We start from the raw sequence: 21,890 nt of genomic DNA, 5'->3' as shown, positions 1-21,890 counted from the left end.
TTCAATTCGAAATCAAACCTCAATTTATAACGATGATAGAGAGGAAGCAATTCAGTGGAGCCAAGGGTGAAGACCCGAATCTTCACATTGCTGACTATTGTCAATATTGCAACACCATCAGGCAAGCCGGGGTCACTCAAGACCAAATCAGGGAGATTCTCTTTCCCTTCTCTCTAACTGGAAAAGCTAAATTGTGGTTTAATGGCTTAAATAGAACTACACTTGGTATAACTGACTGGGAAACTCTTGTGTTGAATTTTTATAACAAGTATTATCCTGCAGAGAGAACAGCAGTACTACGGAGTGCGATTCAGAACTTTGCCCAAGAAGCCGATGAGTCTTTATATGAGGCTTGGGAGAGGTTCAAGGACTTACAAAGAGAATGCCCTCACCATAATTTAGCGCAATGGCAGTTAATCCAAGCCTTTTATAACGGCATTGGAAATTCCTCTAGAATAATTTTGGACTCTCCAGCTAGTGGGAGATTCATGAATCTTAACGTTGATGACGCAGGTCAGGTTATTGAAGATATGGCGATACACAATTCCCAATATGGGAATCCCAGAGGATTTGCTAACAAGGGGAAGCATAGTGTCGACTCTGTATCCTTTTTGCAAGCTCAACTCACCTCTATTTTCCAAAAAATAGATAATCTGAGCATCGCTAATGTAGCTAATGTTTCTGCAATTAATAATAATTCTAATGAAGCTTTCTGTGAAAATTGTGGTATTGTAGGTCATTGGGAGCAAGATTGCAGGAGTTCCGTGGAGCAAGTTAATGCCTTCCAAGCTTATAGGCAGAATAACCCATACTCCAACACCTACAATCCTGGGTATCGGAATCATCCGTACCTTTCCTACCGGAGCACTAATGTTCAAAATCCACCACCACAAGAACCACAGGCGCCACAGCAGCAGAAATATTATCATCCCAATGCTAGCCAGAAGAACAAGCCACAACAACCCTCCCCATCTTCTGACCCTTCTCTGGTGGAAATTAGAGCAATGTTGGCTAATATGAAAAAACACATGGAGAGCAGAGATGCGACAATTGATCAAATTATAGCGCATAATAAAATTATGGATAATCAAATTACGCAACTCTCCGCTACTCTACAAGCCCGCCAACAGGGAGCCTTGCCGGCACAGCCTACTAGGCCTACGGATCAAGCATTTGCAATTACTCTAAGGAGTGGTTCAAAATATGAAGGGCCCTCTATGACCAAAGTTGATGAACCTAATTTATCAAATAATGCTAATCTTGATTCCATTAAACCAAACAATGTAGTTGATAGCCCTTCAGGGCTAAAGGATAACACCAACATATCTAATTCTACATTGTAGGGTACAACTCCAGAGAGGGTGGCTACTCCAGACAAGAATAATAATGTTCCAAAGCCAATTATCAAACTTCCTTTCCCCAATCGTCAATTGAAGACAAACGTGGATAAGCTGTTTGGTAAGTTCCTGGAGGTGGTAAAAGATTTGAAGGTAACAGTTCCCCTTACTGAATTGATCACACAAATCCCCTCATATGCAAAATTTATGAAAGAAATATTGACGAGAAAAAGGTCTATTAGTGAGGTAGAGACAGTAGCTTTCACTGCAGAGTGTAGTGCCGTACTTCAGAATAAGTCTCCACCTAAATTAAAAGATCCGGGTAGTTTTTCTATCCCTTGTCATATTGGCAATCTCTTGATTGATAATGCATTATGTGATTTGGGTGCTAGTGTTAGCGTCATGCCATTATCTGTGTGTTCTAAGTTGAATATGGGTAAATTAAAAGCCACCAATATAACTCTACAAATGGCCGACCGCTCTTTCAAATACTCCTTAGGTGTTTTAGAGGATGTCCCCGTTAGAGTAGGTAAATTTTATATACCTGTAGACTTTGTTGTTCTTGACATGGTTGAGGATATGCAAACCCCAATTATTTTGGGTAGACCATTCCTTAACACTGCAGGAGCAGTCATAGATGTACGAAGTGGTAAGTTAACACTATCAGTAGGGGATGATAAAATTATTTTTAATCTGAATAATGCCCCCAAAAGCTCCATGACTGAGGAGAAATGTTTCAGTGTTAATGTGGTTGTAAATTATTCTAATAAGCCCCAAGCTCTTGAAAAAGATCCCTTGGAGGCGGTATCTTGTGTCGCATCCTTTTCAGATGATATAGACAAATGGCAGAAGGAAGTCGATGCAATAGAAAGAGCACTCTACAATGTTGGTCTTGGTTTTGAGGGTGAAAAGGTGGAACCGTTAAAGCAAGTTGTGCGAATCGAGCCTACGATAAGTGTTCCGCCAGATCGAGTTGCAAGTGTTGAACACAATGACAATTTGAAGCAACACTCGATTGAAGAAGGATTTTTAGTGCGTAGCATTGAAGATCCCCCAATCCAACTCAAAGAGGATCCACCAGATAAGGTGGTTTGGCGTCCCAAAGGGTATGTCAGAAAGCTGAACCACAGCCTGAACACCGCTAGACCGGGTGAGAAACCACCCGACCAAGCGTTAGGCCAAGGGTCCTAGATATTGTACTTGGTAAGAAGGTCGTGCGGGACCTAGATAAACCAGCGCTTTGCGGGAGGCAACCCGTATTTCATGCTTTCTAGACTAGTTTTTCCTTTTTCCTTATTTTTGTTTTTTTTTAGAGAGGCGAGGAGAGCGATATTTCACCAGTTTTAAGTGTTGTTGTACAGGTATGAATTTGACAGGTATAAAGACTTAGAAAAAATTTGAAGAAGAAAAGAAATCGGAGAAAAAGGGCTGCTGGGGCCCGATCGGGCGCGCGAGCAACCCAGAAATCAACAGCAAATTCGCCCGATCGGGCAAAACAGCCCGATCGGGCGCGCAAGCAAGGTTGAATTCAGAGACTATTTTCGCCCGATCGGGCGAAGCTTGCCCGATCGGGCGCTTTTTTTGGAAAATCGAGTGAAAAGGAAAAGATATGTCGGGCGAAGCTCGCCCGATCGAGCGAGCAAAGGGCGAAAATTTTGTTCGCGTTCGCGCCCGATCGGGCGCGCAACTTGAGTTCTGGAATTTCCCGCTTTCGCCCGATCGGGCGAGGCTCGCCCGATCGGGCGCGCCATCAGTCTGTCCCTCTTTTATTTTCTTTTCTCTTCTTTCTTTCCTCACTTTCTCCTTATTTCATCTTCTTCATTTCACTTTCTCTCTCTAAAACCTCCATTTTCAACCCTTCAACTTACACTTCAATCTAAGATCTCCTCCAATTCTTCCATCCAAACTCATAAATTCTTACATATTCCATCTCCCCTCATCCTCCTCTACAATCTACACTAATTTTCCCCCATTTTCTCTCAAATTTTCTCAAACCCTAAGAGAGAGAAACCTCAAATTTGCCACTATTTTACAAAGCAATGGCCTCAAAGCGTTTAAGGAACCAAAGGGGTGAGAGCTCAAGTGCACCACAACCAACAATCAATCCAAATCTTCAAATTCCGGGATGGGAGGAGGTTGTCATCACCTCGGAGGAGCAACGGGTTAGGATGGTCAACCTCATCGATCGTCAGGTAATCTCTACCCGTTTTATTCATCATCCCACATTAGCTAGGTTAGGCCTTGATAAATATGTGGAAAATTGTTCAAGGGTATAGGCATGAGTGGTTTTTTTCAAATGTGCCATGATACATATGATTATTTAACATTGGAATTTATCTCAAGTTTTAATGTTATTAAAATGAACACACTAATCACTCATTTACAATTCCGATTATTAAACAACGATGTGAGACTAACTCTAAAAGAATTTGGAAAGTTGTTTGATTTAAAATCGGATAAATCTATTGAGCCCTCTCAAGACCACACCGCCGTGGTCTATAAGAGGTTAACTGGGGAGGATTTAGTGAACCTCCAACATGCCAAAGGGACGTGGATTCAACATCCCGTCCCAAAGCTTTGGCAAAGATTTTTCGGCCTCACTATTTTTGGGAGGCATGAACCGGCAAATGTTCGGAGAGATGAATTGGAACTATTGGCATCCTATATAATTCCTAATGCTGAAAAATTGAACATACCCCATAGGATAGCCAATCACTTCCAAAGGGCGGCCAATGCGGCCGAGGCTAGTAGGTCTAGAGCACCTATTTACTTTGGGGGGTTAGTGACCCATATTGCTAGGAAACACCTAGGTTGGAACCCCGATGGACATAGGAAAGTTGTGGGATCGAACCTCATGGACCTACCCTATTTAGGGAGCTTGAACTGGGTGCAACCGGTGGGGAGTGATACTTGGTGGATTGTCCACCGACAATCGGGTAGGAGAGACCAAGCCTTTACCTTACCCAACCCCGCCTTGACCAAATTTGAGAGGGGGAAACCCTCTTATACTTTCGAGATAAATGGTCAAGGTGAGGTTCAACCACCTCACCCCTCACCACAACCCCACCAATCCCCCATTCACCACTCACCCCACTACCAACCACCCCCACCTTTCACCTATGGCATGCCCACTTCCTCGGTCGATTACAATGTCGACCCCAATGCCCCATATGACTTTTCGGCTTTTAGGAGCCAATTAGACCGCATTGAGATGGGGCAAGGGCGAGTTGAGGGCATGATGCAAAACCTAGACTCTAGGTTAAGCACCTTAGATGGGCGGGTTGGTCTTATAGAGAGGAACCTAGGGAGGGGCCTTTACCCCATGTATGATGATTACGCCCGTCGGGGGGCTATTCCTCCCGATTCACTTACTCCCGATTGGTTCCAATACCCCCAAGGAGGGTATTCTCACCCCGGTGCGTATGGTACTTACGTGGACTACTCTTCGGTCCACGGATATGGGGGTGATGCTCCTTATGGGGGTATGGGTGGGACTGTAGACCCTAACTACTATGCAGGTGGTTCGGGGTATGTTGGTGGTGGCTCTAGCCATGGAGGAGCGGGTTCTAGCCACGGCGGGGGCTATTCTAAGGATGGATGAGGATGAGGAGTATGCTACTCTCCCAAGTCAATGAGGGCATTGCTTGATTTGGCTTGGGGGGGGTGTTCTTTCACTTGGTAATTCTCTTCCTTTTCTCTCTTTATTTGCTTTCTAGTATAGTTTTTATTTGCTTTCCTAGTGTAGTTTTTATTGCTTTCTTATATATGAAAAATACAAAAAAAAAAATTCAAAAATAAAAAATTCAAAAATACGTTCCAATGAATTGTAAATCATACTTCCCTGTGCCCCATACTTGAGAAAATTTGTTTTGATTCTTGGTATTTGATGATGAATATTGTGGATTTGTTGGTCATGATTTGAAGTCTAATTGTTTGGATTCCTAAACATGCGTCAATTTTTCCCAACTACTTGTGAATATAGTGCTTGACTAGTTGATTTGGTTAGGAAATGTGTGATAGTTCCATAATTCCTGGTATGTCAATAAATTTGAGTATTGATTTGCAACTATGAGTAGTGTTTCATGACTTATTATTATGCACATGAGGAGGACGAAGGCGTTCATTCTTTTAGGTAGCCTTCAAAGTATTAGATACATTTGTTCCCTTCTTGTTACCCATGTTGTTGCTTGTGCCCTTTTATTGTTTATTTAGCCACATTATAAGCCTACATGAGCCCCATTAGCTACTAGTCCCAAGCTTGGCTTGGGGGAGCTATTAGTGAGTGAGGTGAGGGAGTTTGTAGTGTGCACATTATTTGCACAATTTGGGTGGGTTTTGAGAAGTAATTCATTCTTGATCATATTTTTGTTTTGTTGAGTTAAAAGTTGTATATTTTTAAGAAAATAAAAGTGTGATGAAAAAAAAAGAAGTTCAAAAAAAAAAGTGAGAAATTTGAAAAAAAAAAAAGGTGAACTTCTAAGAAAGAAAAAAATGTTTGATGTTCAAATGTTCTATTTGAAGGTTGTTCTAAGAAAAAAAAGAAAAAAAAAGAATGAGTTCAAAGTTTGTTTTTTTTCACTCAAAGTTCTACATTATCATATTTTTATGAGTGATTGTTGTAAGTGTTGGGATTGTTTATTTTGTTTGGAGTATATTTGGTGGATTGTTGTTTGGAGTTGGCTATGTTGGAGATGTGTATGATCATTATTTTTTATCATGGGTTTATTAGGATTTGGCTCCCTTAATGCATAGCCCCAAATTTATCCTACCTTTACCCTAGCCTTACATTACAAGCTTAAAAGACCTTCCGACCTTGTGCATAGAAGTTATGTAAATGTGAAAGTGTTGTTTTTCAATGCAATTTATGACTTGGCATATTTCGAGTCGACTAGTAGGATGAGCGTTCAATGTTTTTATACACACGAGAGTGTGAGTTGGGAGGGCATTTGTTCACATTAAAGGGGTTGGGTGGAGAGCGATCGAGTACATTCTTTACTCGCCACATAAATGAGAGTTGAGCGTGTGAGCACTAGTCTTGAATTCTATATGTTCTTGTGGTTTGCTTTATTTGACAATTGTTGGGGAGGAAGGGTGATTAGATGAATAAGATTGATTGATGTTGAAGCATGTTCATTAATTTTACCTTGAATCGTTGGTTTTTGATTTGATTATTGGGGTGAAGTATGTTTTATATGTTCATTGATGAGCTCTTTGCTTAGGGACAAGCAAAGGTTTGGCTTGGGGGAGTTTGATATGTTTAGTTTATATAGTGTTTTATCCCCGTCCTGTGGTCGTTATTAGTAGTGTTTTTGGCTCTTTCGGGCCACTTTTATTACTAATTTGTGTGTTCTAGTGTTTTCGTAGTTTTAGTTGTATTTTACAGGAAATTACACTCTTGGAGCATTTTCCCGGGCCTTATTGGATCGACTACGGAAGCTAGAAGGACACGACCACTTTTGGAGCCCAAGATCGGTTAGAGCCGGTGATTAAGGGCTCGGTAATTGGGATCACGAGGCATTTGGACCATGTATTCGAGACCCGAGAGGAAATATGAATTGGGCCGAGAAATCTAGCCCAATCGAAGTCCAAGCCTCGAAGAAGAAGATCGGGCCCGATCGGGCAAGCATACACCCGATCGGGCAGATGCGCGCAAGGGCACTCTCAAGGGAGAGGCGTGCCCGATTGGGTGAGCATAGGCTCGATCGGGCGCGGCACATCAGTATAGGCGTTGTGAAAAAGGCGGGCCCGATCGGGCGGCCCTTCGCCCGATCGGGCGCGTGTTTTCCTAGAGTCTGATTAGTTTAGTTTTAATTCGTGTTTTAGGAAAGGTTTAAATACGATTTGTACGGAATTATTAGTTACCTCTTTTCTTATACTTTCTCTCTCTACTTAGTATTTTTCTCTCTCTTAAATTCTCTCTAAACTTTTGTTCTTAATTCCTTCATTAATTCCAGATTTACTTTGGTACAATTTCTTCCCTTTTTAATTTCAGTTATTTTAATTGTTTTCTTGTTTATGCTTTTAATTATTTATTTGATTGATTTAGTTATGATGATTAGTGAGTAGTTTAATTCTAGGGTTTATGGGGATCCATAATTAATATGAAGGGATAGTTTGTTATTATTGATTGTTGATATTGTATGATAATTTCCTATTGAATTGTTTTAATTCTTTGCAATTAGATTATGAATCGAGCAGATGTAATTTGATTGTGAATGTTTAGCAATATTGAATTGATGAATCGAGCAAATGTTGATTTAATATTAAAGGCTATTTTTAATAGGAACTCAGGTCTAGTAAATTGCGAGAGCCTGTTAGATCTATGTTGATTAATAAATTGCGAGAGCCTGTTAATCATGTTATCTATGCATTGTTAATTATTAATTACTTCGTTCTATCCCGGAATATTAATTATTGGTGAACCTATGACCCTAGGTTTCCTTATTATTTATTCTTTTCTCCCTAAACTTATTCTTCGTAGTATAGAATTCTTACCTCAAAATATTGGTTACTTAGATAATTTAGAGCATAATAATTAATTAGAATTAAAAAGACTTGTTTCCCTGTGGAGTTCGACCCTACTTCCCTATCTACTGTAGTTAGTGATTTAGGTAATTATTTTTTATTAGGGGATACGACTTTACCCTGTCAGAAGAAGTGTGCCCTGCCCTGGATGTCTTCTAGGGCTTACGAGCAAATCATGGAGCCGGGCTTCTTTAAAACCACCACCATGCCCTTAGAGGACGGGATTCAAATAATTGTTCCTAAGAATTGGATAACCCATCCGGACTTCTTTAAGAACGAGGCCTTCCTCTCCGCCTGTGCGCTTAGCCCTATGTTCAAGCGGGGTAGACTTATAGCACACCCCGTAATTTGTCGTCTGTATGGATATCTTATTTGTTTTTTGTTCATTTTTGGACTAACTGTTGTTGTTGCTTTTGCAGACGAAGGGAAGAACATGGTGCCTCCAGAGATGACGCCTGCTAAATCGGCTACTCTTTTGAGGAAAGACCAGCTTTTGGAGAAGAAGGCAGCCTTGGAGGCCAAGGAAGCCAAGAAAGGAGGGGTAAACCGCCGGATGTACCCCCTTTGTTCAACTTAAGAATTACCCGGCTGTATCACTTCTATTTAACTTATGAATTTTCGGTTTTAATTCCGTATGTATATTTTATTTTGTTAGTTGCAGAGCAGAAGCAAGTCTATCCTCCGCTCAATCACCAAGCTGTTTAAGCAGGCGGGGAATAAGCGGCCAGGGGATGAGTTGACCAAGACCCTGTTTAAAATGGGCAGAAAGAACCCTTCGACTTCCTCTTCAGCTATCCCGGATTGTCTTATAACCGGGGGCAAAACCCCGGCTTTGATGAAATCTCTAAGCAAAAGCTTGGGGAGATCTGCTGGGAAACAACCGGATGTCTCAAAGGCATCAAAGGGTGGCGAGCCACTCACTGCTACAGTCGGTGCTGTAGGGGCTGAAGGGGAAACTCCTGAGTCCCGCGTCCAAGGTAAGGCACGAATCAAACTCCCTTGGACGGTTGACTATATGCGAGTCATGACTCGGGTCAATTTGCCTGAAGGTTCGAAGAGCATCCAGCATGAGTCAGGTGCCGCATGTGCTGCTTTAATTTCTCACCAAGTACTTCTTTTGGTGTAGATACTCCCTCAGCTTCGCCTAACATGCAGGTGTTTGCTAAGAGGATGGTGAGGACTGTCACCCGGTCAGAAAACTCTCTATACCAGATGTGCAGGTCGTGGATTTCGACAAGATCCAAGGCCTGCTGGCAAAGGTAATCCTTTAATTTTGACATCACTTTTTTTTAAAGAGTTTTTAGCTTACTCTGCTTACCGCCTATCCCCATCTTTTCAGACGATGCTAAGAATTGACGAGCTTAAGGTCCCCTTCAGACGAAAGGGGGAAGAGGTAAATGACGCTAAAAAGAGGGTCGTTCAAGCTCTCAACTCTGCTGAATATAGTAAAATACAATGTGATGTTGAAATTAAAGCAGTAGAGTTAAAAAGAAAGCAAGTTTGTTGATGAAGAATTTCAAAAAATTCACGAACAATCATTAATGGAATGTCATGGGTGTTGACTTCAACAAGGTAATCATCTAAGGATTTTACTTTAAATGAATTGTTTTCGAAAAATGTAGAAGAGAAAGACAAGAAAGTTGGATTGAAAATGCTCATCAAATTTTAGGAATATTAATCAACCCGAACATACTCCTTCAAATAATCAAATATAATATGGTATTTGTTGATCACTTAGATTGAAATAGAGATCTATATCAATTTTTTAATTATGATTCTCATATTGCTCATATTTAAAGGATAATAATTTACTATTTCCTTAAAAAAATGATGGCCTCCGAATGTAAAATCTAAGAAATAATTAAATCATTTTCTTAGTTTTATCATTCATTATCTTCTCTCTCTCTTTTTTTTTTTTTTTTGAGAATTATAATTTTTTTTTTGTGTGTGAGGGAAACATCTCAAGTAAGGTTCTCGAGATATTCTTTTTAAACCATAGAAAAGGTAAATAAATTATACTCTTAAATCAAGATTGATCAATTACAACTAAAACATGATGAACACGAAAATAGGCACGTTTAAGAATAAACATATTGATGACGTCCTATTAAGGGATGCGAAATTCTAATGACGAACCTCATAAGAAGTAATGTCATTAGTTCGATTATGAAATACGTAAACGAATCATCATAATAAAAAATAGTATCGCGCGCAATTTTCCGTCTTGCGCTAAGGTGGAAAGTGCATCTTCAAGAATAGCATCTACCACATTTATTTATTTATTTTATTTTTTAACGAAAACGCAAAAAGACCGAAAAAACATTTTTTATAAAAACATGTATTTGGATTTTTCGAAAAAAAAAAAAAAAAGAGGATCATAGTAAAAGTTATACAACGTAGTTAGCCAAAGAGATATTTTTAGCACCTACTTAACGATTAACCTTGAAGCGGTAGTATCTTTTTCTCCGTATGATATTGCTCGTAACGAGTCAAAGTCAACGTTGAACAGTGGGCGCGCGTATGACACAATGTTGCACGGAGGTGCCGTGCGTAACTTCTGAACTTGCGCTAGGAGGGCGCGCGCAACTTTGACAGTTGCGCGTGCCACCTGGTAGGTTCGACAATTGTTTTTTTTTTTTTTTTTTTTTTTTGGCGAAAACGCAAAAAGAACCTTTTTTTTTTTGGTCGAACCATAAATTTTGCGAATTTTTATTTTATTATATCTCTAGGTATTAAGTTGGAATTTATTTGATTAGACAAGAAGCACATATTCATGTAGTCACATAAGCACATAAAAGGAACCGTCAAAGCATACAATGTCATTCTAAGGTCAAGGGTTGGGTGTCCAAAGGTACCATATCTTAAGGGACGATGCACGAATCAATCACTCAACGTGTTGACCCACGACATAGCCCTCCAAACATTTTTTTGGCGATATGGGTGGGATCATTGTTAGAGATTATCCAAGTTAGTTCTTGTTACAATCCATAAGCAACCTAGTGTTGGAAACCTTAAACCATAACTACAAACTAATCTTGTAACCTTTAAGTCCCCAGTGGAGTCGCCACTGTAAGGAGGGTGATCCCATCGTAAGGGGGTCCTTCCTTAGATGCCCATGGCCGTTTAAAATCCTAGGAATTTACACCTGTTAAGGTGTAGTAGGTTTTGAATTCCTAACTGTTTGGGGGACCTTGAATTAGAATTGATATTGTCATCACGCTTTTTATAAGAAACAAGTAGGGAGTCGCTAATGAGTTTTAGGAAAACTCATAAACCTCGTTCACGCCATTCTCCCATGTGGAGTTCATGGGATAATTAGCATCAATTGTAAGTTTACCCATGCCCAAATTTGTCTACATAAACCAGAAATGAGTTCGGGAGCGAGGGTACTAAAATAACGTTCCTTTTAGGGAGGAATCGCTATTCTAGCCCTAGTGCGGCCTCTACGACCTCTTCCTTTTTCACAATTTCATCACCAAACAATATATGCAACGCGATACCTAAAACTAAGCTAGTTGATTTTATTTACACGCATTAATCATGTAGGAATTACATTGCAAAAGTCGTTATTATTATTTAATCAATATTCGTGAAAGAACAATAAATAAACAATATTTGCCTTGTCTTAAGTGATAAAACAACAATTAAGTATTCAAATTCTAGTCTTGATTAACAAAAGATTACTATGTGAATTAATTAATTAAAAGTTTTTTTAAAGTGATCAAACAACACTATTTATTCAATTAAAGTTATTTAAACAATAAAGTAAAAGTTATTTATCTAAGTGCTCAGGAAACTAACCGTTCTTCTTTTATGATAAATCGCCGTTCAATTTGTTTATGGACTTTCTTTATTCTTCGTACATCCAAGGACTTCAATGGATTCAATTAGGGTTGGAAAGTATTTGGGAAGAGAGAAGAAAAAGTAGTATAATTGTAGGGAATAATTTCAAGCGTTAATCCCCTAGTTTGAACCCCACTGTGATCATACACTAAAGTACGGTACGGTGGCGTCCAATAGGGAAGAAGATAGAGCAAAAGAGTTGCCAACAAGTTTTTTAAGGAACTTGTAAACCGTTCACGAGGTGAAGGTTACACCCCTTAACGATCCAAGAGATCGTCAACTCCATAAGGTCTAGAACCAAATAAGGGTTCGGGGATGAAGGTACAAATTCAACCTAAAAGAGATTGAACCTGCCCTAATAATAAGCCTCTACTTTATTCTGATCGTATTCATGTGCGCTTTTTAATTAACATGCAATCAATAGGTTTAACCCTAAACTTGTTTAATTAAACTATGTTGGTTTCATATTAATGCACAAATAAAACTATTATTGGCGATCACTTGAATTATAATCACATCAACCCTAAACAAGATTATTAATTATCTTATTAAGCGTGATTACAAGTACAAATTCCCTTTAAACATGCATAAAGGATGTGATCAAGCAATAAATAAAATAATCATCAAGCAACATAATAATAATCAACATCACAACAATAAAATTATAATCATCATCAAGATAATAATAATCATAAAAATAATAATCATAATAATAATCATCATAAATAAAATAATGATCATCAAAATAACAATATTCATAATAACAACATGTTAATATTAAAGCATAATAAAAATAGCAAGATCCTAGGCATGATACTAACAAGATTAATAACAAACCCTAGCATGTCACTAAGCAATAAAAATCAAATCTTTAACCCTAACATGATACTAACAATCATAAATATTAGGAAGAACATAGGAAGCATCATAACAATCATATTTAATATTAAAATTACCCTAGACATGATACTAGGAATATCATAATAAAAATATAAACATGATTTCTACATCATAACATCAATTAATCAATTAAAGTACTTACTTTGATGCATCGTACCTCTTTCTAATAAAAAAATACACACGTTAGTAACTTCAAGGAAAATAATAAACAAACAATTAAATTAAATAATTGAAAGAGAGATTTGGGACCAAACCCTCAGAAATTAAACCTTTCACGTCTAGGGCGAAGACAACTTCGAATATGGCTAGGTGTATCTAGATCTTGCGAATGCGGAATTTTGTATGTGAAAACAAAGTTTAGAAAAAGAAAGAAAGAGATGAAAGATTAAAGAATGCTAATTAAAAACTTATTGTAGATGAGAACTCGTGAATGAGGAGAATTGGTGAGAATTGGTTAATGAAAACGGAGTTTTTAATACGTTATTTATAGAGAAAATTAGCCAAAAAGATAAAATATCAAAACAGAGCACTTGGAGCACGTAAAACAGAGTTGGCGCACCTAAAACAGAGCTGGCGCCAGGCGCCAATGGCTAGCACCAGGCGCCAATGGCTGGCGCCAGGCGCTGATTTCAGAAATTCACGCGTATTTTTTTTATCATATCTTTTGATCCGGAAGTCCAAATAAGGAATATAATATGTCGTTGGAAAGATCTTAAAGTCTTCTTTCCAACCCAATTAGAATCAGATCAAAATATTTTGTATATAAAAAGATATGATAAAAATAGTGGAAGGGTGTCAGTTTTGGATAAAGTTTCATGTCTCATTCATATCTTTTTCGTTATAACTCGGATTTAATATTATAATATATCATTGGAAAGATAATTTCAAGATCTATCCAACCATATAAAATTTGGATAAATATTATGAGGCACGAAAATAAAATCTGAATATATTCCACTTCGTACAAAACAAGGATTCTTAAAAGGAGTAGTTTTATTCAATTTCAAACTCTTTAAAACATAATTATCAATCCTAACTCCATTAGGATTTAAAAGAAACTTCTAGAGTATTCTAAAAGACTATAATAAATCCTAATAGCTTTAGGAATGATAATTAATAATAGGCCCTTCTCTAGATCATTGGGCCGCATATAAAAACTAAATCGGGCCCAGTTTAGTATTTTGGCCATAACTTCCTCAATATTCATCGGAATTAGGCTTATAATATATCGTTGGCAAGCTCTTGTCAAGCCCCATCCAACTACACTACTATTGGACCCATATCATGGACCAACCAATCTGGATTGGCTGTTTTCTTAAAATAAGTTTTCAAAAACAGAGAGAAGAGAAAAAAAATTAAAACTATCCGCAACACGAGAATTTCCACACTTTCGCTTCATTCGATTATGATTCGACGTGAAAGGTACTCATCACTGGGTTTGGTTTTGGGGAGACACAAATGGGTGTCTACAATGATAGTAAGAGAAGTTGAGAGATTAGGGTTTTTAGAATACTAGGGTTTTATTTCTGAATTTTTGGTCCCCGTAATGCTGAACGAAGACCCCTATTTATAGGCGTAGGGATCTAGGTTTAGGGTTTTAGAGCTGTGCCGTCAGGTGGCGCGTGCAACTCACTGAGTTGCGCTCGGTGTCGCGCGCATCTAAATGAGTCACGCGCGCCATGCGTGCGCAACTAATTGAGTTGCGCTGGTTTGCGGTTTGCCTTATACGAAAACACGTTTTTAAAACATCCATAATTTTTATTACGGAATTGGATTAAGGCATGTGAGATATCATTGGAAAGCTATGAATGTCTAATTTCCAATGCTGTTTGAATTAGGTTAAAATATGTTATGGATCAAAAGTTATGGTTGTTATAGAGTGCAAGGGTGTCGGTTTTAGGGCCCGATTTAGTGTTTTAATAATAACTATTTTGTTTTGGCTCGGAATTGGGCTTATAATATACCGTTAGAAAGCTTTTTGAAAGTTCTATCCATCTATACAGGCCTTGCACGGGAATTTGATTTTTAGTTCATCTATTTGGATCGGTTTATCAATAATGTAGGTTCTATTGCATCCAATCATTGCATTTGACGCATTTAGGTCCGTTATTAATCAATTTTAAACATGTATGAACACATTTTAGGCCTAATTAGTAATCGGATAAGGCTCTAAGAAAAATTTCTCTCAAATATGGGTTTCAACTTACTTCATAATTCTTTTCATAGTCCATAAACACTTTAACTTTGATCTAGCATGAAGAACGGATTTTTGTAACTTCATCGCACTTCCTTTCGGGATAAGAGGCCAACAGTAGGTTTCTACAGGTACCAGAGTTCAGCATTCTTCAGTACATGGCTAATGAAATAGACTGGGAGCTAATTTCCGTCTCTCTCAGCAAGGAGAACGACACCGAGGGCATGATCTGAGACGGCTAAGTAAATATAGAGCGCCTCCTTTGGCAGAGGGATAACAAGCCTCGGCAAGGAGTGTAAATGTTCTTTCAGTTTCTGAATGGCCGCCTTAGTGTCACCTCCCCATTCAAACCGAGTTTTCTTCCTGATCGATTGGAAGAAGTAAAGGCATTTGTCACCCGACCGGCTGAGGAATCTCCCAAGCGCAGCCAGACAACCGGTAAGCCTCTGGGCTTCCTTAAAAGTGTGGGGTGAATTCATGTCAATCACCGCCTGTATCTCCTCGGGGTTAGCCTCTATACCCCTTTGATCAATAAGGAGTCCGAGAAACTTCCTAGACTCAAAACCAAAAACATACTTTTTGGGATTTAACATGACCTTATGCCGCTTGAGTGTGGTAAAGGTTTCTCGGAGATCAGCAAGGTGATCCGTCTGTAGCTTGGATTTGACTATCATGTCAACAATGTACGCCTCTACATTCCTCCCAATCTGATTAATGAAGACTGTATTAATCATCCGTTGAAAAGTAGCCGACGCATTCTTCAAGCTAAACTCACTGTATAACAGAATAGGCCCTGATTAGCGACGAAGGTCGTCTTCTCTTGATCTTTTTTTTCCACAGGGGTATATGATGGAAGCTAGAGTAGGCATCCATAAAGCTCATCAAGGCATGCCCGGCTGTAGAGTCGACAAGGTTGTCGATCTTTGGAAGTAGGTAACTGTCCTTTGGACATGTCTTGTTCAAGTCTGTGTAGTCTACACACATGCACCACGTACCATTCGGCTTCTTTACAAGCACCGCGTTCGCAACCCAATCAGGGAAATTACATGGCCGAATGAACCCAGCATCTAATAGCTTTTTGACCTCGGCAGCTGCCACTTGACTTCTTTCCTCGCCGTGATTTCTTTTCTTTTGTTGGATGGGTTTCTTTTTTGGATCCATGGTGAGTTTATTTGTGGACAGCGAGATCCGAGCTGATGCCTTGCACCTCCTCCACTTCAAAGGCAAAGATATCTTTGAATTCTTTCAGTAGAAGGTGCAAGTCTGCACCAAGCCTTTCAAAGGCAGTCGTCCCTACCTTAACAGTTCGCTCTGGACGGCTGTCATCAAGAGGGATATCAATGTGCTCACCAGCTGGCTAGGGACAGAGATCATATGACCGTTCCCCGATCAGTGATTGCTATTTCTTCTCCATCTTCACCTCTAAAAGCTTTTCAGTTTTTCTTTTCTTTGCGGTTGCTGGAGGTGGTGAATCAGGGTCCTTGACATCTTAAAGGTCTATTGGATCCTTCGCCTGACTGGTTGCAGCAGCAGTCGGCTTGACGTCTAAGAGATAACACTCCCTTGCTGTCTTCTGATCCCCGTTAAGGGAGCCAACAGTGCCGTCATCCCTATCATACTTGAGAAGAATGAGAGTTGGGATGATGACGGTCTTGCACTAATTCAGCATGGGTCGACCAAGAATGATGTTGTAGGAAGTCAACTCTTTAACCACCAGGAACCGGACAACCATGTGTCGCCTTTGCCCCTTCTCCCCCAGCCACACAGGTATGTCAATTTGTCCGACTAGGTGCACGACCCCTCCCCCAAATCCAACTAATGGGTGAGAGACGTCGCGCAGGCCGTCTCGCTTGTATTTAAGCCGGGACAGACACTTGTAGCTTATGAGGTCAGGGGAGTTACCCGTGTCTATGAGGATTTGGCCAACAAGCTGGTTGGCGACCTTGCATTCAATGACGACTTGGTCGTCATGCGGTCGGCGAACTTTGCCCCGATCCTTCTCTTTGATGAGGAAGGCTGGGAATGTTCCACTTGAGGACGCCTGTCCATCATCAACTAAGTGGATCATCCTCTTCAGATGATCCTTTGTGCCTTAGATGGTCTGCTATTGTGTAGACCGGATCCTTGTCGGTATCTAGTAGGCTGGACCGCTTTTGACGACTAACCCGGATTTGTCTTAGAAGTCGCTTAGGACTTCAAGACATAGGACTTCAGCAAGCCCTTGTCAGTCAGACGGTCCAATGTTCGCTTGAGACTATATCAGTCGTTAGTGTCGTGGCCCACCTCCTGATGGAAGTGGTAGAATTTATTCTTATTCCGCGAATGAACGAAACTCTTTATAGGGTTCGACTTCTCTATAATCAGCAGGTCCTTCACCTCTATAAAGATGGTGTAACAGTCTTTATTGAATTCATACCGTGAGACATACGATTTGATTCATTTCTTTTTCTTTTTGGACGGCTGATCAGGTTCCTCAACCACCCAAACGTCTTTTCTCTTTTTGCTCTCTTCAGCTTTCTAATCCGGATGAGCAGGCCGAATCTCCTTTTGTTTGTCGGACTTCTTTAAGTCCGACTGATGGTTGGACAAGCAAAGTTCGGTAGCTTGAATAAAGCTCTCCGCCTCTATCAGCGCCTCTTGAAGGGTGAATACCTTCTTTCGGACCAGGTCGAACTTAAAGGTTGACCCGTCCTTCAGTCCCTTAAAGAAGTCTGTGTAAGCTACCTCGTTAAACAACCCCTAGATTTGAATTCTCACTAGGTTGAACCGCTTGACATAGGAGCGAAGCCCTTCTCTATTTCTCTGCTGGATGGTGCTCATGTCGAGACTTGTCTTTTTGGCCGGGATGTTCATTGAGAAGTTGGAGGCAAACAGGAAGGCAAGCTTCCTAAAGCTGTCGATGCATCCGGCTGGCAAGTTTCTAAACCATTGTTGGGCAATGCCCTAAAATGTAGCCGGATAGCACCGACACCACATAGCATCTCCCAGCCCCTACATGTGCATAAGGTTGGAGTAGGAAATGAGGTGATCCTCAAGGTTGGTGGTACCATCATAAGCACCCACCAACACATACTTATCCTTGGCCGGCTGTGCGGCCTCAATTATCTCCTTAGTGAACACAAAACTTTGTTCACCAAGTTGGAGCAGTCGGAGCTGCCAGTCCAAAGGTTGGATGTTATGTGCCGCCTAACCCCCAAAGTGGGTTGGCTGCATGAAGTGAGGAGAATACGGGTCGTAGACCATAGGGGGTACGTACAGTGTATTCCCAATCATCTAAGGGCCAAAATGGACCGTATTACTTTTTGGAAAGCTCGAGGTAGAGGCTGACTCAGATAGCCGTTGACTTCACTTCCGGGTGATGATTTCCTATGCATCAGGAGTTGATTTTTTGTTACCCACCGACTTTTCCTCCCAGTGGGGGGTTTCTTGGATTATTCTGGGGTAGAAGAATCTTGGACCACTCAAGGTTCCCAGCTGCCTTATCATTTGGATGCAAAGTTGGATGCCTGTCCCTGACTGGCTTTCTCCGTTTTGGAGGTGTCTTCCTTGCCGACTGATCTTTGCTTGGGCCAACCTTGCTTTTGGTGATTAGATCCTTGATTTCACCCTTGAAACTAGTAATGAATTTCATTAGTTCGTCTTTGGTGACTGGGGCGTATCCGTTTGCCGTGTGGGTTTCCCCTTCCGGCTGGCCAAGGGAGCCTTCTTGTACCCGCCTAGCTTGCACCCAGCTCCAGAGTGTTTTTGGGATGGATGTGCTTGGTTATGAGAGAGCCATCTTTGGCTATGTAGGTTTTGACCTGAGGATCATCATCCTCATGGTCTGTAAAGATCTCCGGCTGATTAACCGTGTGGTCAGGAGGTGGTACAAACTCTTGAACCATCCTTGAGGTACTTTCCCCACAGACGACGACAAATGTTTTAGGTGTTTTTTCCCTCTTGAGAGTTACATCTCGAGGACTGATCCGACTGCGCCTGTAATTGCAAAATAACGGAGACTCCGGGTGATTGGAGCTCCACCTCCGACGGTCAAATTTGTACTTGAATATGAGTGGGAGAAAACGCGGAAAATAAAGTGAGATCTTCTCGGATTCCGAGATCAGCTGTTTCTCTGATGTGAGAGAATGTAGGGTAGGTGTAATAAATGATTAAATGTGTCCCCAAATTTGGGGAATATCTCCCTATTTATAGGGTCATTGGAGGACGTGCCCCTTTCTATGTCATTTGACCTAGATTTAGTGGGTTGCGCCATATTACGACGTTCTTGGGAATTGGGCCTTGAAGGCTGCAATTCAGGAAGCATTAGAGGTTGACACATGTCAGCTGGCAATTGGCCCAAATTGACCTGCCTAGGCTTGACACGTGGCCCTCTCTAATTGGTCCACGTGGACAGGGTAATTTTACCCAAAACACCATTGACCCTGAAACATATCCACTAAATTAATAATACATAAAGTTGTAGTCACTAACTAAGGAACTCTTGAGGCTATCTTATAGTTAGAAAAGAGATGGAAAAGTTTCTCATCAACCTTATGAGTACAACATACGAGCTAAAGAAATAATCGACCCACTTTCTAAAGGACCCTTTCCCAATAAAAAGAAACTAAAAGTAGAAAGATAGTCCTAACAACTTCTGAGTTCCACCAAATTTAAAAAACTTCAAAAGAGAGAAGTATTCACAACTAATGTTGTAACGGACAATATTATATTTACTGCTTTGACTAAAGGGTGATAAGCTTCTTCAATCAAACAAACGAGCAGTGTAACAGTTAAATTACCAAACATGTTCAGCCATTTGCTCAGAATGAGAATTTGCAACGTCGCCTGAAATCTCCAAATTCTCACCAAACCCTATAGATAATTAAATCACAATAAATACAATTTCAGCAATAAATAACTCAAAATTCAGCCCCAAAATTACACAATCAACCTTAAAATCGAAGCGTTCTTCATTTTGACGGAATTGTTAAAAGAGAAAAAGATAGCCTGGTCGTGGCTGAGTGGTCGTCAACAATTCACCATCAAACTCTTAAGAAACTCTCGGGAAAATAGGTTGAAAATATGGAGTAGAGAAGTAATTCTAGCAGCAAAATAGAGGTAAATCAAAAATATGAATAGTGCAAGGTAGCTAAAATACTAATAAAATTGCATACTCAGAAACATTAATTTGTAACAAAAAAAAAGTTTCAAATTAGCACTAAATAAAATAAAATCAACTAATTTATAAAATTTCAAATATTGAAATCAATTATAGCTATACATGATATATTCATCATAAAAAGCTAATTTTTCAATAACAGATTGTCATAAGAGCGAATATCAGAATCTAAAACAGTTTGTTATTTCCTCTCAAACTCAACATGAAATACTCTTTAGTCTCTGATTGCTAAACAGAAAGCGATAGTCTCTTATAAACAAAAGAAAGACTGTACTATAGAAATAAATACAACACAAGATTCAATCGTAACAGAAGATATCAATTCCTCAACAACAAATATTTCATGATCTTATCCACAAATTGAACTATGAATTATGAAATGACAAAACTAATACCGGACAATAATTGGGATCGGAGAACCTTCAATGTTCTGGCAACCATGAGAATGTTTTCTCTTCAATATAGTTTTTTCCGCACATAGTAAAATGACAAAAGAGTAGAGTGAAAGGAATGGTGTCCTTCGAACAAGTGTACTATTCCGTTAGTGGGTTCAGAATTATTAGAAACCTAATATATTCAGTAAGGTCAAGTGATCGGAATGTCTAGGTGGAGGCCGCTTCCGATCAGTAATATTAATGCATAATTAATACTACAGCTTAATCTTGACTGAACCCTTCAGGTCCAACCCTTTGCGGTAAACGAACCGACTCGACGAATTAATTCGGAAGAAATTAATTCGTCGCCCAAGTATTAAATATTTAGATGTCGGAAATTCGAGCTTAGAGTGTCGAAACCAAGTGTCGGAAGTTAAGTCAAAACTAGTAAATGACGAGACGCGCAAATAATAATAAATCGACAATATTTCCCAAAATACCCCTAGCATCGGAATGCCCCGAGCATCCGAGTGCTAGGGGCATTATGTGCTAAGCATTGGTGGCTAGCATGCGCAGCAAGCCAAAGAGTGGCTGGGGCATGCTAGCGCACCAACGCTACGCAGCCACGACCGCAAGTGCAAGCAGCAGCCCGCACAAGGTGTGCGTGGTTTGCTGGCCGCAAGCAGTAGCAGCCCGCACGAGCGTGCACGGCTTGCTAGCGGCGAGTAGCAGCATCCCGCATCACCTTGGTGCGGGTGGTGGGTCGTGTGCAATAGGGGAAGCAAATAAAGGGAGGGAAAAGGTGAGGGACATGTGTCACAAGGTGAGAATGGAGTGGGGAGCAAGTATGGTCCCCTACTCTCCAAGTGGTCCTCACTTCCCTTTACATATAATAGTGATACTTCTAGATTTATTATTAGTTTGGTTATATATTTTAATTTAGCTTTAAAATAAATTATGGAATTTCATGACTCTCACATTGATGGGATAGAAATTCCCACTCCCCCTCTTGCCTATAAATACCCATCTTGGGTTTTTGGGAAGAGTGCTTGAGTAGGAATTCAATAGAGCATTGCATTAGCAAAAACTCTTAAAGTCGCATAATACTCGGGTTTTGGTCGGACCTCGCTAACCTCGAGGTAACAGACCTACAAGTCGCTAGTAGTTTTTGCGGGTGGATTTTCGTTGGAGGCTCTCGTGTTAGCGGGGATAAGCTTTCAAGTAAGAGCCCGTCTTTGAGGGCGAAGCACGCCTCAAAGTTAAATTCCGATTTTATCCTTTTATATTTATTTGTTATGCTTTATGGTTGTATTAATTACGAGTGGTTCTTGGGTGGGGGTTGTTCTCGCGGTAAGTTGGACTTACCAAACCCCAACAGCGGTATCGGAGCCACGCTCGTTTATTTTTAAAATCATAATATTTTTTCAAGGTGTTTTTTATGGCTTAATTTTCTGGTATTAAGTTTCTAATTAGATTAGTAACTCGTTTTATTTATTTTAACCTCGTATTTAAGCTATCTTAAGCCTCAAACCCAGATTTCGACCCAAAAATACTGAATT

The 21,890-nt window shown here is 40.0% G+C and overlaps 1 non-coding gene across 1 annotated transcript; it reads right to left on the bottom strand.

Annotated features, from left to right (window-relative positions):
- Positions 1-293: 293 nt before the first annotated feature.
- On the bottom strand, positions 294-400 carry LOC145625804 (small nucleolar RNA R71). The gene has a single exon (XR_014110706.1). It is a non-coding gene; the product is annotated as a small nucleolar RNA R71 (small nucleolar RNA).
- Between the last annotated feature and the right edge of the window lie 21,490 nt (positions 401-21,890).

Source organism: Chenopodium album, chromosome 3, assembly GCF_948465745.1.
Source record: "Chenopodium album chromosome 3, dcCheAlbu1.1, whole genome shotgun sequence".
In the NCBI taxonomy this organism is placed as follows: domain Eukaryota; kingdom Viridiplantae; phylum Streptophyta; class Magnoliopsida; order Caryophyllales; family Amaranthaceae; genus Chenopodium; species Chenopodium album.
This window is presented reverse-complemented; position numbering and strand designations above follow the sequence as displayed.